The sequence below is a fragment of the Pleurodeles waltl genome, chromosome 2_2 (assembly GCF_031143425.1).
Source record: "Pleurodeles waltl isolate 20211129_DDA chromosome 2_2, aPleWal1.hap1.20221129, whole genome shotgun sequence".
Lineage (NCBI taxonomy): Eukaryota > Metazoa > Chordata > Amphibia > Caudata > Salamandridae > Pleurodeles > Pleurodeles waltl.
In genome coordinates this window covers 164,720,691-164,732,801 of record NC_090439.1, presented here as the reverse complement: position 1 = coordinate 164,732,801, position 12,111 = coordinate 164,720,691, and the positions used below count along the sequence as shown (strand labels likewise).

Sequence of the window (12,111 nt, the reverse complement as noted above, 5' to 3'; positions counted from 1 at the left end):
ACCTTTAGTAAGAAATTCTTCTACTTATTTGAAGGACACCAAAGAGGTGCTCAATCTGATCGAAACCATCAATGAAGGGGAGAATACACAAGCGATTATCACACTTGACGTAGAGGCTCTCTATACCAATATTCCTCAAGAAGCTACTTTGCATGTCATAGAGACTGCCTTATATGAAGTATCACCAACTCTGTCCTCCCCTGCAGCTTTCATTCTGCAGTGTGCGAGATTAGCCCTGACTGAAAATTTCTTTCTTTTTGAGGACCAATTTTACCATCAAATTCAAGGTACCTCAATGGGGAGCACTTTTGCTCCTAGTCTAGCATGTCTTTACATGTATGACTTTGAGAAGAAATACATATTGTTGTCAACAAATCCGTTTTTCAACTCTATAAGACTTTGGCGCCGGTATATAGACGATATTTTGATTCTTTGGCAAGGTCCCATTATGAAGGCAGAGGAACTAGTAACCTGGATCAATACCCTTGATCCTTTTTTGAAATTCACAGCCACAGTCTCTGACCATCAATTACCATTTTTAGATCTGATGATCTCTATAAACAATGGGAAACTGCAGATTAGTGTGTATCACAAACCCACGGATCGTAACTCGTTGCTTCTTTATCAGAGCCACCACTCTAAGGCCTTGCGGGATAACTTACCCTTTGGTCAATTTCTACGATTAAGACGGAATTGCAGTTTACTTACTGAATTTGACCGACAATCTGAATCTCTTCAAAAAAAACTTTGCGAACGGAATTATCCATCCAAGATCGTCAACCAAGCCCGTAAAAGAGCCAGGAATAACAATAGAGAAGCACTACTGACGCCCAGAGGACAGTGCCCCCAGGCTAGGTTGACTTGTGTGTCTACTTACACTCCATTGTCAAACTCTATTAAGAAGCTGATCAATAAGCGATGGTCCATCCTTACTAGTGGAGGTCACAACTTACCGAAACCTCTCTTCGCTTTCAGACGAACTGCCAACATCAGAGACTTAGTGGTACACACACGTCCACGTATCTCACACAATTCGTCCAATCAAACAACTCTATGGGACCTCCCACCTGTTGTGGGACATTATCCGTGTGGCCACTGTAATGTCTGTGGTCTCACCAAACATTTGAAACAACTTGATTTTGATTCGATTGGCCCATGGTATCTCAAAAAACATACCAACTGTAATACAAAAAATTGTATATACATGATCACCTGCCCTTGTGATCTTCGATACATTGGCATGACATCAAGACCTGTCAAGACCCGTATCAACGAACACAGAAGCAACATTAGGTGTAAGAAGCTCAACAACAAGTTAAGTGTAAATTTTTTTCGAGGCACATCACTTTCCAGATGACCTATGGTGGGTGGTAATTGAAGCCCCATTTATTCGCCCTAATGATCCCAGAGCACTTTTTAGAATTGAACAAAAGTGGGTGTTTAAACTGGGGACCCATGTACGAGGCCTTAACGATGACATCCCTTGGACCTCTCTTTCTCCTTAGAGTTCTTTGTAGCCAATTGGTGTTATTTTCTATACTCCATTCCGATGTGACAGATCCAGTTTATAATGTGCCCTATCGAGATTATTCACACTACAATTTATAACTAAGACCCTCCCTAATATGGGCTTTTATGATCCTGAGACATATAGCCCAGTGTTTTACGTCTCCGCTGGCCTTATTTTTATTTTCCAATATTTATATCCCTTTCCGGGTCATCGCCCAGGTTTTGCATTACATACATGAACTCTAATAGCACTGACTATATAATATTTCTCTCTGGGCTTATAATTAACATTGGCAATTAGTGAGGACTTTTCCCACCTTTCCCACTTTTTTCTATTATATTACTTCCTCTGTGTCCGAATTTAACAGTAATATGTAGTGGTGATTTCATCTACTGTCTTCTACAGCGTTTTAGGTCCTGAACTACACGTGCTCACAAACTTGTAGTCCCTCTTCGACCTTTGTTCCGTTTCGGATGTCTGTAGTCCTTTTTCTGTTTCACGCAAAAAAGACGCGCTGTGCACAGACGCGCGGAATCCTCCGGCGTCTATTTAAGAATCAGGAGTGCTCCCGACACGGTTGTTGCCGGGCGGCAGTCTCCGCAGGATAGGTCCGAATGTAGGACCTGGTGACCGAGTATGTAAGTACAGGGCCTGACGCTCGATTAAGAACGTCAGGCTGTTTTCACTTGATACTGCTCTCTTAACTCTGTCACTATTTCCGGCGATACGGTTAGTGTGCTAACCTTTTTCTATATGAGCACCAGATAGATATTATGAGTGATAATTATCCGACTTTCCACATTTGTTTTTTTTTTATTATTGTTTGTTTTTCTTTTATTAACTATTTTTGTGCCTTCTTGGTCATAATCCTCCCCAAGTCTTTCCAACATTATATTTGCTTGTGTTTGGTGTAGACTACATATTTGATTGTATATCTATCTCTGAGCACCTACAATGTTATCTGCAGCACTTGATTGCAGACATTTAATTCTTCTATGTTATCTTGGGACAGTCATCTGCCATTTACTTTTTTACCTTTATTCACAATTAGTGTCACTACGAGTCCTAGAGACGCCTCCCCCATGGAACCTGTTCTCAAGTAGGGGGTGGTAAGCATTTTTCTTTGTGGTATCCCATTCACTGCTATTAACCAAAATGTGGTTGCGTCATTTCCTATCAGATTTTCTGCGTTACATTATAACAGTGACATTTGTTTTATAGCCTTTTGGCTTTTTCTTTTTTCTATGTGTTTCAGGGTACCTGTTTTACCAGTCAACCTGAGTAAGTGACTGGCTTCTATATATTTCTAAAGAGGTCTGTTATTTAGGTATATGGGTCCTGATGAAGCGTCAGTGGATCGGTATAGACCAATAGACGCGAAACATGTCGACCAAATCATAGAAGTGCCTTATAATTTTTAGGACACTCTAATTTATGTTTATATATTTTTTGAAAGCCGTGTGATCATAATCCTCAACTTTACTTTCAAAATTGTTTTCAACCTTGGTCTTCATCCTTACTATATTTGACCGATTAAATGATGAAGTTTATGGATGATTAACCAATTTTAAATCCCTCTTTTCTCTTCGATGGTGACTTTTAGCACCTTTGTTGTGTACTTTTGAATTTTTTAGTCACTATCTCAGAACTCGGCAGAGAGCCCCCATTACGGGGTGCCCACTAGGCATTGCAGTGCCGGCCTAGTGAGGAGCGATTCCCAATGATGATGCTAGTCATCCTTAGTGATGCATGAGGGCTCTCGCTCCTGAGAGTACAGGTCCTTCCCTGTTTTCTTCTTCTTTTTCTTTGTGGAACAGTGTACCTATATATAGTTATTATCACAGGGAGATTGTACACTGGACCAACAACTCTCCCAGTCCCTCCTTTTGTGTTAACCCTGCCTAGGAGCCCTGACCATTGATCAAGAGGCTTGGTAAAAAACACTTGTGGTATTAGTTACTGCCAAATAAGATGATTTGCTGCAACCCCCTGGTGTACAAGACCCGGAACAATACAGTCCTTTATAGTTCCTGCTTGTGCATGAACATAAGCAGTCTACCACGCTCATTCCATTTTGCTTCCTCAAAAGAGATGAATGTGTGGCCCCATTCCAGTTACATATTTCTGTGACTGTGACTGAGCCGCCCCAACTAGAAACCTTTGTCCCATTTGTAGTGCTGGTGCACAGCAGGAAAGGCATTAAGGGGAAAAGGAATCTTCAAAAATTAATTAACTTTCAACATAAACGTAATAAGGTGAAGCAACATGTCTCTTGATGCCATCAATTTTAGAAGAGCACCACATGGTGAAGCCTTGATTACGCCATCAACAAAGTAAATAAGGATATTTGTGTCTTGCAAAGGTTTAAATAGTGTCTGCATCCCAAAATGGAGATATCCTTTCAGAAAATAGAGATTAAAAAAAAACTTGCTTTGCAAACTCTCAGAACTTAGCTAAGCTGACATTCTGGAAGGCTGTGAACATTGACTGCATCATAATATCATACCATATTCGGAGACAAAACTAGTTTATAGAGAGAAGCATACCTTTATCCTCAGCGAAAATTAAACTGCACTTTTTTAAAAAATTAATATCTTTCATTAAGGGCCTCTTGCAAAGCAAAGAATAACCTTCTGCAACCACAAGAAGCAGGTAAATATCCACTCTTGTTCTAGTTAAAAACCAACATGCCCAAAGGATTAATAATTGATGTTAGTATTTGCGGAAAGAAAAGTAGGCTACTTTGGATAATGGATCTAAACTGAAGAGAAGGTCAAAAGCTGTCCATATGAGACTCTCTCTTTATTTTGTGCTTTATGGTCATCTTTACGAACAAAGAATTTCTTTGGTAAAACTGCAAATATAGTAATGCTCTGGAGCCACAGCAGACTATGCATAAGACCAGTTAAGAACCTTCTCCCAACAAAAGGGGCAATTCTCTAATGACGGTCTCAAACCTATGCTTAGAACATGAAATCTATGTGAGGAATGATCATGATACACCCTCAGGCTACCAGCCTTGACATCATTCACCAGGTGCAGGAAAGGTACTTTTTTTGTTATCCAAGATAGTTAATCTAAAAAATGATCTATCCAGCTGACGTAAAAAAGAAAATTTTAGGAGGGATATTCCTTATTGTAAGAGGTAAGAAGAGGTCTTTTCAGTCTGGTTAACAGTGTTAACAAATAACATTTCTGTTTTTAACCTAATGGATCCGTATCAGTCCTAAAATAAAATAATTTAAAAAAACATTTAACTCCACAAACAGGTCTTTAGCATAAAAGCAGGACAAGTGTTAGAAAAGTGTTTATGTCGGTAAAAACTAAAAAGCAGCAAATTTATTAAGGTAACATCCCCATGCAGTGAAAAGGCACACAAACTGGAAAATAAATCCCTAGATTTACGTTTACCTTCTTATTAAGCCAATGCCACATCTTTGAGGGGATTTGAGGTGGGGGAAAGGCATGGAAGGAAAAGAATGAAAGAAGACAAAGGAGAAAATACATTGAAAGGTTAGTGAAGAATGCAATAACACTTTTACAAGAACCATAAAAACAGACGAAGAAATTTAAAAGAGTTGCAAATCCAAAGTACAAAACAGCAGAGAGCGAAGATTGGCCCACAAAGATAAAATATTCCTCAGTACTAACTATATTGTTAGCTCGACAGAGCCGTCACCAACATGCCCATATTTAATGCCAACTTTTATAAGGATTCTAAATGAAAAGTTAGGCTAGGGGATGTACAGAACATCAACCCATGCATTACTGGCAAAAACGTATTTCTACATGGCTTGCACATTTAACTTCTCACTTCTCAAAATAAAATAAGTAACAAGTACGACCACACCAGTATCTGAATTAGGGAAGGATGGCAGCCATTTGTTTTGAAAGGGCATCATTAATGGTGAGAACCAAGTCTGGCTCAATTGTATGCCAAACGGGCAATGACAGCTTAACAAGCTGTGTGCAGTGAGGATGATGCCAGCTTGAACAAGAATGATAGCTTCCTTGTCCTTAATTCATTTTCTGTAGTTATTCGATGAACCGTTATTACCAATTTTAGTCTCATCATTTTGCACTTACAATGGGGTGATAAGGTGATACCCCACAAATTTAAAAGCACCTTCCAAATTGGCATTTGACAAATACTTAGTCAAGGTGGAAAAGAGGCATAAATCCCTGCATCAGTAAGTTTGTTTTTCAGGATTTCAAGATGCTTTTCTAACACTAACAATTTTATTTTTCTAATGTTCTCTCTTTTCATTCTATGCTGAATTTTTCTTTTACCCTAATAACTTTTAAAAGTGATCATGAGACACGCTGTGAGTGTGTTGGTATGATTCTGCTAAATTTTACAGGTGGAAATATTCAAAATATGTCCACAAAATGGAAATATGAGCCCAGGAATACATTTTGGAGATGGGTGTAAGTAGGAACACTGGCCAAAACGAGACGTTATTCAATGTATGAATATATTAAGGCAAAAGTTAAGAGATGTGGCACAGAATTAAGGTAATTAATTGGATTTATGTAATTTGTACCCGTAAGATTCTTTGTCCAAGTGTCGTAGCGATTAAAAGAAAAATTCATGGCTAAGCACTATGAAAAAATAAAAAAAGGAGGCGTGTTTAAGAAAATACATTTTCCATTTTTTTTGGCACATCCTTTTGTGGATAGACCAGCAAGGCTTCTGACATCTTTCAAACAAAAAAATTATCAATATGCCCGGCTGCAAGAGGCATCCTTGATCTCCCCCCAACATGGAAAGGAGGAGTGCAGCTCAAGGTTTACAGAAGCAGGTGCACTAGACGATGAAACCTGCAGAACAGAGGTACAGATAAAACGATTTAACATCTAAAAAAAAAAAACACTTGATGCAAACTAATTTTGAACAGAAGTTATGTCCATTTTTGTTATCCTATGTGAACAGTTTGAATCATTTACATCTTCAATTCAAAAACATAGAATCCAAGTGTTTGGAAAATTGAAATTGCAATGGCATTTGTAACAATTTGGGAGAGGGGGTTCCATCCGTTACCTAGTTACCTAGTTTTAGGTTTATTTCACATCCTCATCCGTCATTCCTAAAGCCTGTTTGCCTTTCACACCTCCCTCTCGGCTTTCGGCTTTTCTGTTCTAACTGGGGTGATCATAACACCAATTTGCCCAATATCGCCGTACCGGTGACTTCCTTCATGGCTGTATGCCCGATATCTTAGTAATCAGCTATTATGCTTTGTTTTCTATATTGCTCTAGTCTTTACACGACCATCCACCGTTACATTCTCACCAACTATTCGGTTTCAACTACGTTTAATTCAAACATCCCTTTTCAACTAGTCACTGGTACTAACTTTTTTTTTAGATTGACCCTCTGTAGCATTCTTGTGTATAAATAGAAATGTAAGCATAAGCTACTTTTTTTTTCTAATTCAGCGATGCTCATTTTAAAATGTATAGGGCAAATGAAAGCCCGAGTCAGTTTGCTGTGTTTCAAACCTGTGACCCACTATTTGCCCACAGATTGCTGCAAAAGGCACAATAGGCGAGTACACCCACTTTTTGCACATTCTCGCCCCGACCTCATGCCCCCGCCCCCCCCCCCCCAACACTGCACTTCAAAATTACAGATGAGGCAGCAGGCACTTGCAGGGTCTCTTCTGTAATACAAATCTTTGCCGGTGCACACCTAGTGATGATATGACCTCAATTGGGCATTCCCTCTTTTGCATAGCACGTAGCCCCATGCAAATGAGGGAACACTGTCTCAGCGGCTGCACTGTATTACAGACCTAGGTGCAGAGATAAAGGAGCAGTTAGGACACATGCTCAGCATAAAGAGCTGGTGCACAGCCTCCTAAGGTGCCTCTTGGACTGAGAATTATCTTCCTGCAGATGGATGTAGTCACGCACTATGATCACATGCAGGGGTTCTCTTCCTATTTATAATTCAGGCAGGGTTGCTGCTTGCAAAATGAAAGGGTGCAACAAAAACCAAGTCCTGGATGAAATGCTTGAAATAATCTTAGCCACTGGTATTCCAGTCCAATTTTTTTTTACTCAATGCCACTGTAGACAAAGACCTATCTTATGCAAATCAGTACTGGCCCTGCTCTTCATGAGGACAGTCTGTCCCAAACTGCTGCCAGTGGAGGCTAAATGCTTCACAGAGCTTCATCGGAGTCTTGCCAGAGCATCCTTCCGTTATGGTGTAATCTGGTGCTGTGCAGCTCTTGATCGTGGTCCACGAGAAACCTGGAGGTTTCATAGAATTTGACCACTAATTTTCTCTTACACTTTCAAAACAAAATGGGCCTTGAAAACACTATAAAGATCCATGACTAAATTAACATGATGAACAATTCGTCATCTTTCTCCACATATTTTCATTACGGAAGCATCAAAGTTGTAGTTGCAGTGTTCATAATCAAAACAATAAATCATGTCAGACTACACAGTCAACAGCCATGGTGCTATCAACATTTCCTCTGTATGATTCAAGAGCTTTGCACACTCTACTAGAAAGAACTAGAAGGTTCTGAAATAAAAATAGAAATGTCTGAGCCCATAGTGCAAAGGAAACAGAAGAATCTAAAAAGGCATTTCACAGTATGTCACAGTTTCTACGAAAGAATTAGAAAACGATGAAAAGACAAGCGATAAAAACAGAAGAGTCGGAAGACAAATGATGGAAACAGTAGAATCTGATAGGAAACAGTCATGCTTACGAAATCTGAAAGGAAACAGTGCTTACGACATCCCTGAAATAACTCCTAAACTAAACAATAAGCAAAGACCATCCAAGTATTCTTGCGGCTTCTTGTCAAACATTTCGAAACTAAACAATCACTGAAATATTTAATTACTGAGAATGTGTTTCTGCCCAGTTGTGAGCATTCACAGCACAAAGAAATATGCTAGTAAGTGCATTTGATGTATTCAGTTATTAACTTGTTGCATGTTCAATAACAAATGTTTTAATGCGGAAATAAAAATGTCCTCTGATTTGAAAAATAAAAACAGTGTTAACGAGAGCTGGAATCAATCCGGTGAAATGAAACTTTGCACAGGTTTTTAAATGCAATGTAGGGCGATGCCAACTTTGTACATATGATGGGCGTTTTAGTCAATAGGCCACCTGGATGATGCAGAGTAATTTTAATTGCACAGTAAAACAATTATTTAAAAAGTGATGGGTGGAATTCGTGAATTAATATCAACCACTAGTTAACTATTGTGGGCCATATTCCAGCCCATTTATTGCCTAATGTGTCACTCCAGAAAAGAACCACCTTTATGCATAATAATAGGCCTGGCCTTGCTTCAGTGGAACAGACCAACATCATCTGCGAGATCAGGTGCCCCTTTGTCGTATAAAGCTTTTTTGTTTTTTTACATCTTTAGTGCCTGAAGTTTCCTTCTGACTTGTGCTAATTATTCAAAAGTGAATACATATGATTAAGCGAATTCCACATTCTTTTCATACTCTTTCATGCTCTTGGGTTCATCCAATTATAGAAATCAAGCTAGCAAGAACATACTGGTTGTATTTAATCACTGAAGTTGATAATTTCTTGTTTAATAATAGTGAAATCAGACTTTTGAGAAAATTGCTAATTGCATGTTTCATTTTGTTGTCTTTTTTTTAAAGAACACGGTCTAATAGAAGGAAAACAGTGTAAAGTGCATTACACCACTTGTTGATAGTTCATCCTGAAAGATTTCAACAAACTTCTGAATAATCCTATAAAAACTGCAATGGGGGAGAGAAACAGAGTACCTTTACGCCAGGAAACAATAGAGACAGGCACAATCACACGCTTATTTTAAGTGAAAGCTGCTGGGAGGCAATTTACCCTGGCTGATCATCTGGCTGCATGTACGTATCACATTCACACACACACCAAAAATGTAATCTGAGAATAGCAGCCTTGTTATTTAACTGACACTATTGTTCTAAAATAGTATGTAGGTTTGAACCATCTCTGAAAATCAAAATAGGCTCTTTTCTTTCTAACTGGATAACACTAGTATAGTGCTTAGAAGCAGCAAATAAGGATGTTATTGCAGCAGAATACAATTCATATAATGTTTTCTGAGTGTGCAATTCTTTCATGAAAGGGGACTTGGGGTTTTGCTAACTGTTCCTGTCATGTCTTGTGGGGCCAATTGTTACCTGGAACACTTCTTATTCAAAGCTCTGGAGTTTGTTGTGTTTTGGTTGCAGTCCAAATTATTTTTTGATTCAGGTTGGCACTGAGTTCTTAGCATCTGGAAAGTCTAGCACATCGAATCCTGCGATTCTATAAAAATCTAGAAAACGTATCACCTTGACTTGGAAAAACAAACAACCCCAGTCCAGTTTTGGCCTTTCAGGCCTTTTCAGTGAGGTGCAGCTTGATTTATATTCTGGAAACCAAAGGAGCATTTTCAGATCTCGGAACATTCAAATTTAGGTTCAGGCATATCATCTGGATTCTCAAGTTTTTGTAGTCTGCCTTTTAAGTTCTTCCCTAGACCTGTGGGCATCACAGTAAAATAGAGTAGCTATCTGAAAACATGATTCCTCGTAATTTCAATTTAGTTATAATCCATAGCTGAAGAATTCACAATTTTCTACGATGGCTGCATCAGCCTAACAAGAATGAAGCTTTCTGAATAAACCGGGGGCAAGTAGAGTATGCACCCCTCTAGTGTTTGCAAAAACTAAAGATTTAAAACATGGAAAAAACGTATCCATTCAGCGGAAAAAAGCCATATCATGAGACAATCATGCATAAGAAAAAGATCACTCAGTGAGTTCCAAGTTGTAGTTCACTTCTGAAGAAATTGACACAAAGCAGTGGCTAGTGTCCATAAGGCATCACACGTTGGTGCTTTAAAAAACAGCAAAATATATAAAGTGAGAACAAAAGCGGGATGGGCTTGAACATCACAGAAGTGGTCACACGAGCATTTCTGGTCCATCATTTTTCAGATAACGGCAGCATAAATGGCTGCTCCTGAACAGCTACAAATCTTATATAGTGGAAAACTCAAGAGACATTCTCACCAACTTAAGGACACAGCAAACCAACTCAAAGGTAGGTGGGTAATGTTTGCTTAGTTTCTGGACCTGAATTATAATTTCACCATAGCATTCTGTGTGTCTTTTTAGTTAGTTGAGCATCATGCTATGTACTAATTTATTTTGGCTGAACGCACAAACTATGAAGAAGATGTTACTTCTGCTCTTAAAAGTAGTATTCGCTCTATCTTGTAGCCCACACCAGGAATAGACAGGTATGCAGTCGGAAGATTACTCCTTTGTAGGTAGGCAGCTGGAGGGATGTCCCTGGCGTGGTAAGCAGATGTGCTCCCCAGTCAGGAGTACCGAACTGTGTGTCTAGCTGGTAACCTGAATTTTATTTTTGTCACGCAACTCAAAAGTGTCTGAACAGAGGACTAAACCTATCTCTAACTATGTAATGTACTGGAGTGTCATGGACAGGGGCCACATGTGTGCCCTCATTGGTTTCAGTGGACTACTCTTCTCTTGTGTGCATAATTCATAGAGTGGTGGTGGTGGTAGCATACCTTGGTTAATCAATCAATATATTCATGGAGTATATTAATTTAACATTCAAGCAGTTGTACACTATGAAGAATAATGTAAATTGTTTTAATAGCAGAAATAACCTTTATTACCCAGTGTCGGGTTCATTTTTTTATTTACATTATTTTTTAATATCAATGATACTTTCAAGAATTTTTTAGGTGGTTTGTTATTAAGCAAAGTCATCTTTCCAACAAACTATGGGGGTCATTTTGACCTTGGCGGTCATTTTACAAGACCGCAGAGGGACGCCATGCGGAAGACAGCCAGTGGTGGCGGGTTGCTGCTTGGCCTATTATGACCGTTGGCAGCTCTCCGTTCTTTTACGGACGGAGAGCCGCCAACAGCCATGGGAAGTGGAGGTTGCTCCACCTCCACCGCCACGCCAACAGAACACCGCCCAGCGAATCACGTCCTGTGATTCGCCGTGGCGGTGTTCTGTTGACAGTGTGGTGTCGGCGGAGCATCCCCATGGCTCCCGTCCCCTCCCGGAGGATCGTCGGACCAGGTAAGTCGATCCTCTGTGAAGGGGTGGGGGTGGGAGGGTGGGTTGTTGTGTGTTGTGTGCGTGCATGTGGGTGTGCGTATGTGTATGTAGAGGTGGTGCGTGTATGCTTGCGGGGCTGTTGTGTGTTTGGGAATGAGTGTGTGTATGTCTGTAGGTATGTCTGTATGGATGTGTGCGTGTATGTTTGAATGTGGGTGTGCGTGTCTGACTGTGTGTGTGCATATTGGCATGTATGTCGGTGTGTGTGCGTGTATGTGTGTTGGTGGTGCCTGCGTGCGTGTCGTGTGTGTATGAATGATGTTATGTTGGGGGTCGGGGTGGGGAGGGGGGTCCTGCCACCTTTGGGGGGTGGCAGGGGTGGTGGGGGGGGGGTAGGGGAGGGAGTCAGGGGTACGGGAGACCCTTATCAGTGTCAGGGAAGGAATTCCCTGGCACTGATAGTGCTCACCGCCATGGATTTCATGGCGGTTTCAAACCGCATGAAATCCATGGCGG

General features: G+C 40.1%; 1 protein-coding gene across 1 annotated transcript in view; it reads right to left on the bottom strand.

Moving 5' to 3' along the window:
* Window positions 1-12,111, bottom strand: part of TMEM245 (transmembrane protein 245) — a 533,540-nt gene that overhangs the window by 302,039 nt on the left and 219,390 nt on the right. The window lies entirely within an intron of this gene.